The following is a 7,533-nucleotide window of genomic DNA, read 5'->3' on the forward strand; positions in this document are numbered from 1 at the left end:
TTTTAAAAAATATATGGTTACTAGCTAACGTATGTTATTGTAGAAAATAAGATACTTGCTTCCCAGGGATGGATTGCTGGTTCGTTATGGTTCATTCATTTATTTATTGCAACAATGGTAGTGGCTGCACTTCCCCATTTAACCCCTGAAGAATTTCCTGGCACCCGATAAAGCAAGAAGGGCTTTGTAGGAGAGAATAGGGATGATTGTGGAAGGAAAGGGACTGTAGGATTCTTCAGCATTTTTACTATTGCAAATGTGATTGCTGGATGCCCTTGTAGTAGCAAAAGGGGTGTGTGCTGGAAGAGTTAGTTTTCATGCCTCCTCCCCTTGGCCCCCCACGCGTGCGCGTGCGCGGTCCCACACTCTTTCTCACACACTCACACACACTCACATCGTTTCATCCTGGGCACTCTAAACTCTCTTTTAATCTTTTGCTTCCCAATCTCACTGCTCAGCCAAAAAATTATTGAAATATTAGTTGTTTTGCCCAAATTGATGTTAGAGGTCACATGGGCAGGAAGAGTTAGTGTACACTGCTTGGCTATTACATTTAGAACCTATGATGACATCATCCGAGGCCGACCCAGAAATGATCATTTTTCTTGTCCTATTTTTTTAAACCTGATTTCTACTTTTATCTCTTAAGTCTTTTAAAGGCTTAGTTATCTTTGCAATGTATAATACATCATAATCTTTTAAAACCCAAATAGAAGGAAAATGGAAGTTAAAGCACCTACATATTGCTGTGCATGCTGCTGTCTACAAGCAAGCCATTTAACTGAGGCTGCTTATACATAAGCCTACCTTTAAGGTCCTTTTGTAAAAGTTTCTTGTAATTTCTTTGATGGGCAATTTTTCATTTTGAAGGGATGTTGTTCTGTGCAGTGTAGATCTTAAAATGTCCACTATGCATTTGCTAGTGATTGTTAAACACCTAAAAATATGCTTTTGATTCTAAATAAAGCATCATGAGAATATTAAATAATAATTATCTTCATGCCATGATGTCGGACAAAAGAAGGAATATGGTATTTTAGAGAACTGTTCCTACTCACTGCAGACTCTAGTGAGACTTGTGCCTTTATCCAAACCTGTTCATGTTGAAATGAGAGGAGAAATAACAACCCCTGAGCATCAGAGCACCATCAGCAGGTTTTACGGGTGGTGCAGACATTATAGCTAGTGGCTTTCCCCTCTGGGACAGGCTATCTTCTCTTCTCACCTGCCACACCCTCATTCCCACGTCATACATTCATGACCTCCTCTACCTCCCAGGAAGATAATACTACAACCACGCTAGAATAATCCCCTGCTGTGTCTGTGAACTCACCTAGGGCTAGTGTGTGTGCATGTGTGTGTGCATGTGTGTGTGCATGTGTGTGTGCATGTGTGTGTGTGTCTCTATCTATCAGCCATCTCTGTCTTCCTCTCTGTGGATGATAAAAGCTGCTTCCCCACTAGGCCACCCCAGGGCCATGGGCAAAGTCCTCAGGCACCTCTCTGAATCCTACAGACTACATAATGCCCACCCAGAGAACAGCTGGGCTCAATCTCTCTGATGGAGTTTTGATTTTGCTAAAAGGCCTCTGCCCCTGTGTTGAGTTAAAACCAGAGTAGCTGATAGGATGTCATTTTAGCCACAGAATTAGTTGGTTTTCTGAAGTACCCTCTCCAAATGTAGTGTTTTGGGAGTCATAGCTGGGACTGGTGGAAGTTTATCTGAGGGCAGTGGTGTCTTTATCTAGTTAGTATATTTTAGGGAGAAAAAAATACTAAGGGAAGAGAAAAGTGGTGTACGGTTCCATGTCCTATTTTGGACAACCTAACTATTGGTATAGACATTTTAATTTTTATTGTCAAGTACTATAATTCTGCTACCCATTGTATTATTTTAATGGCTAGTTCCAACAGGAATGTATAAATCAGGACACTGGAATATCTTTTTTTTTTTGGCCAGGGCTGGGTTTGAACCTGCCACCTCCGGCATATGGAGCCGGCACCCTACCCTTTTGAGCCACAGGTGCCACCCCAACACTGGAATATCTTAAAGTATTTAAGATTTTTAAAAAATACCATGAATCCTATTGTTTTTCATGGATCCCAGCTCAAATGAAAAGTACTGAATGACATAAATAACAGAAAAGTAAGGAAAAAACGTGGGAAACTGAAAGTTTAGTATAATCAATAATCAAAAACCTTGCCTCACTTCTCATAATTAGTAGCAGTACTATATTGATTTATTTCTGGTCTCACTCTTTCTTTATAATCTTCTAGTAGAGATACCAACAAGTCACATGGAGGCCTAAAAGTGAAGAGCAAGCAAAAAGAGGAGAAATTTAGAAATCCGTTTTTCAGTTACTTGATAAACAAATGATGACTGTATATTTTAAACCAACTTGTAAACGGACAAAAAATATTTCTATCCCTAAAATTTGTTTCATAAGTCTACCTATTCAACATAAACCCAGAGGCCTAGTTTTGTGATTTTTTTTTCCCCATGTGTGCACTTTCCACATTGTGCTTTTCAATGAGGTTACTGACAGGTGTATGAAGCCCGTGGGCTGCAGGCTTGTACTGCTAGATTTTGTGTATTATTTTGATACCTTTAAACTGAGATATTTGTGTTATTATGCACTACTGAACAACTGTATCTGTAACAAAGGAAAGGCTATAAACTTCAATACCAGGAGAAACCCCAAGGAAAATTAGAATTCTAATTTTTTATTGTAATTTCCTAAGGGAAGAGATTATTGACCATATTTTGAGGAAAAGGAAGGGAATTTCATGGCATTTTTTCTCATTTTATCCTTTCTTTTTCTTCTTTTCTAAGAAAGTTCACATCAGGTTGATTTGTTATCTGGGAACAGGAATTATTTATATAGTTCTTCACTAATCAGATTTCTTTGAAAAGTGTCTTCCTTGAGTTTTTATGAAAAGCCTAATATTTTAATTGTATTAGTAACCCATGAGGGTGTTTTCAGCTGTTGCTGTATCAGATGCCATTTCTTCTGAAAACTTCATAGTGGACTGGGTCCTTGGCAGTTTCCATAGTAGATATTAGTATAAACAGCACCAAGGCCACGTCTATCAGACAGTTCAGCATTTGGCATTATGAGGGAATTCTTGCTGGTATTCAGTGGTCTTACCATCTAGGCAAGTTTATGTCAGAACATACATTAGGGAGATGGACACAAGAGGGAAACTCTTACTGTAGAATCTCTAGGAAAGCATGGAAGAGACAATGATTATTGTTCTATCCTTGCAAATACAGATTTGTTTACTTGGCTTTTCCAGATTCAGAAGAATAACTTATTAAAAGAAAGTTTTCATTTATAGTTTCAGAAATGCAACCTCATTATTTAGCTAATTGTAAAATTGGATACCTGAATAAGTTATTGGATACGTAATGACAAAAGTATTAGAACAGTAGCAGCAAATGCTACTGTTTTACCTCTCATGAGCCCAGTCCTGTTTCTAAATGCTTGAAAGTGGTATTCTCTTCCTGGATTGTATACTAGAGGATGCTTATCAAAATGTTGCTTCTCTCTTTCCATATTCTCGGCTTCTTACTCACTAAGATCATTGTTGATACCATTTTTCACTTTTGTTGTCCAAACCACATGCCCAACTCACATGGCCAAAGCCTCTCAGTAGTGTCTCCCTGTTGAATAAATGAATGAATGAATAAATGATAGTCTTGCTATGCTAGAATTTGGATTTCTAAGTCTATATTTCAGAGTTCTTTGTGTAAAATTTTATAAGGCAAAATTGCCTGTTAGCAGTTATTACTTTCAGCAAGAATTTAAAACATCTTTTCCTTAGGTGTTACAAAGTGGAATGATAAATTTCTGATGCTGAAATGTGAATCCTTGTATTCTTTTTAAGTACTTGCTATAAATTTCCTTTGTTTGAAGTGGAGGTAACCACATTTATCATATGCATAATTTCAATACTTACAAATTAGTAATCTTATAAGTCAGCTTTGATCTCTTAAAAGGGTAACATTTTGGCTGCCATTCTCCTGTTTTATGTTTAGGAAGTCGCTTGTTAGCCTTCTAGTGCAGTGTTGTGTACATAGCAGAGACACTACACTTTGGATGGAGTGGTTTATTTTAGGCCCACATTTTGCTGGAATTAAATAGGGTAGCATTGAAGAGCTGTAGAAACTTCTCAAAAAAAGTTTCAGTCCACCTTTTCACAGTTCATTATTTAATTATTTATGTATTTATTTCCATGTATTTCAGACATATGAAGTGAGTAATAATTTAGGTTCAGAAATTGTATGTATTTATTTTTATAATCCACAGCCTGGATATAGGCATAGTTTTATTATTAAATGTGCCCTTTCTCTTGGATCCATTTATTCTGATCAATGTCTCCATCACTAGAAACACTAAGCAGGGGAACAAAAAGACCTATTTATCAGAGCCTGACATGAGAAAGGAGACCAACATGTGTCAGAATTTCCTAATTGCTAGGCACTTTCACATGTGTCAGCTTATGCCCTTGTGAGACTCCGAGGAAGACAATAATAGTTCCTCCTGATGTATGAAGAAACTGAGAGACTTTCAGAGGTTAAGTAATTCTCCCAGGATCATTTATGTAGTAAAGGATTGAATGAGGGTTTTCTCTAAACAGCCTACTGGGTGTGCCAAGACAGTCCTGCTCACTTTTAGTTGGTCACATTTTTGAAAGTACACTGTAAAAAATATAGTCACTACATCTCTTAAAACTTTCTCCCATTTTCAGACTTACTCAATTTGTAATTTAGAATTACCACTCTCTCTAGCTTTGACTTTTTAATTTTTTTTTTTTTTTTTTTTGAGATATAGAGTCTCACTCTGTCGCAACCTGACCTCATTTCAGAGGGTTATGACATCACCTAGATTACAGCAACCTCAAATTCCTGGGATCAACTGACCCTCCCACCTCAGTCTCCCGAGTAACTAGGACTACAGGCACCTACCACAATGCCTAACTAATTTTTCTATTTTTAGTAGAGACGCAGACTTGGTCTTGCTCAGGCTGGTTTCCAACTCCTGAGCTCAAGTGATCCTCCTGCCTAAGCCTTCCAGAGTGCTAGGATTACAGGTGTGAATCACCATGCCTGGCCCAGCTTTGACTTTGGGGAGTGTTGGTTCCCTCTATTACTTTAGAACAGAAAGTAATCATTCTTTCTCTACCTTGGTAATGTGAATTTCCCCCCTAGAACCATGGGAATCCAAGGTCCTACAAAAATTAAGGAGGTAAATTATATGTGGAAGTATTTTGTAAACCGTAAGCCTACTAGAATTATGGTCTTTTTTTTTTTAAATTCTATTCATCAAATAGTATATTCTAAAAACACATAATGTAAACAAAAAACAGACATACATAACTGTGAGTAAGATATTTTTATATGTTCATGTCAGAAAACTAAAACATCTGATTACACTTTTATTTAAATTCATCTGTCTAGCTGGAACATAAAATTGTAAAATGTAGCATCTCTGTACGTACCCAGAAGGACAGTTTGAGACTTAGACAGTTTGGTTGTAACAAATGAAAGGTGATGGTAGGAGTTTAAGAAGGTAAATTATCCAAATATAGGAGGGAGTCAAAGGCAGAATGTCTCTCCTGGAACTCGGTGATATACAATGATGGCAGACTGAGCTTTGTAATTTGCTTTGCCATGTGTTTGTACCAAGTATGACCTGGTAGGCAGTAGGAACACTGTCTTTGCAAGCACCTACCTACCAATTAAGATAGAAAATGTTCTTGGCTGGGTGCAGTGACTCACACCTGTAATCCTAGCACTCTGGAATGTTGAGGCGGGAGGATCACTTGAACTCAGGAGTTCAAGACCAGCCTAAGCAAGAATGAGACCCCATCTCTACTAAAAATAGAAAAATTAGCCAGGCATTGTGATGGGTGCCTGTAGTGCCAGCTACTCAGGAGGCTGAGGCGGAGGAGCACTGTATGTGGGAGTTTATGGTGGCTGTGAGCTCGGCTATACCACAGCACTCTTGTCTGGGCAACAGAGTAAGACTCTGTCTCAAAAAAAGAAAAGAAGAGAAGATAGAAAATGTTCTTGACACAATTCATTTCTGTTTTATGTTTAGGTCTGCTGGCTTAGGAAAATGGCCATCCTGAGAATATTTTGCTGGCCATAGCCAGTCCTTATGGCATGTTTTAAATGTGTCACAGTACCTTAGAGTGTGCCATGCCTCAGCACTGGGCATCTGGTTACAGAAGGAGCACTAAGATAAGAATAAAGAAGTGTCTGGATAAAATGTACCTCAAACTCATTACCCTAGTATGACATTTTACTGCCATATTTGTCTGAAAAAAAAAGAAAAGATAAAATCAGAAAAGACTACATAGTATCCTTTTCTGTTGATTGTAATTGTTTTTCCCTTAAACTTTAGAAAAGCATTAGCTTGAGGAAATGAAATTTATACACATATTTCAAACTATTTCTTTCCTCCCTTTTATCAAGAAATGTATCTATTAACAAAACATATTATGGTGATAACAAAACAGACTATTTCTTTTCTTCAGAGTATTAGGTGCCTTTTTGGTGATGCTATCCTTTTTTGGTCTTGATATCTTCTGCTCTTATTCCTCACACTTTAAAGAGGATTGTCCTCCAGAAAAGAGAAATGAATATGAAACCTAGTGTTCGTTTCAGCTGGAAAGGTTTCAAAGTTCGGGTAATGTTTAATGGTGTACTTTGATAACGTGATCTGGTTACAGAGCAGCCCTCTCTTGATAGCAGGGACTCTGTCTAGTATGCAGGGCCACCTTCTATAAAGATCAGAAAAACAAACTCTTCTTTGTATAAAATGGACTTTGCCCCACAGACTGAAAATAGTATAGAAAATTAATAGTAGCATGAAAATTTCCAGTCAAACTTGTTTGGGTGTGAGGTTGAGGAAAAATGCCTCGTAGTAGATAGATGTGACTAAATCACTTAATGAAGAGTAAAACCAAAGTTATGATCCTGTAATTTTTTCTAAAATAGATAGGAAAAGTGAGAAAGAAGTGCTAAGAGAATACTGGGAAAATAAAGAGGGATGATAAATTGAAGGAAAGACTGGAAAATCACAAACATTTCCTTGGGAAGAAACAAGAGGTGCCAAAATACACATTTGCACTCTCTAATGTGTTGGTATCTATTTGGGAATGAACTAAGGAAAAGTTACTAAGAAAAACCATTCGAAAGTCACAGAAATGCTTTCTTCCCTTAAGGACAGCAAATGAATGTATTCTTATTTGTTAAAAAAGGACATCGTGGGAGGAGGGGATGGGTAAATTCACCCCTAGTGGGTATAATGCTCGCTGCCTGGGTGATGGGCACATTTATAACTTTTACACAAATGGTACAAAAGCAATTTATGTAACCAAAATGTTTGTATCCCCCGTAATATTCTGAAATAAAAATATAAATATATAAGGGACTGGTTTCTCTCTCTCCTCCCCTTTCTGCCCATCCCATGTTAAGAATAGGAAATAAATCATGTCTAGAGTATTTTGAAAGGAGGTTCAGGG

At 37.5% G+C, this 7,533-nt stretch overlaps 1 protein-coding gene across 2 annotated transcripts in view; it reads left to right on the forward strand.

Moving 5' to 3' along the window:
* Nucleotides 1-7,533, forward strand: part of TAOK3 (TAO kinase 3) — a 93,110-nt gene that overhangs the window by 56,023 nt on the left and 29,554 nt on the right. The gene's annotated exons all lie outside the window — the stretch shown is intronic.

The sequence above is a fragment of the Otolemur garnettii genome, unplaced genomic scaffold, assembly GCF_000181295.1.
Source record: "Otolemur garnettii isolate 467f Iridium unplaced genomic scaffold, OtoGar3 scaffold00038, whole genome shotgun sequence".
Lineage (NCBI taxonomy): Eukaryota > Metazoa > Chordata > Mammalia > Primates > Galagidae > Otolemur > Otolemur garnettii.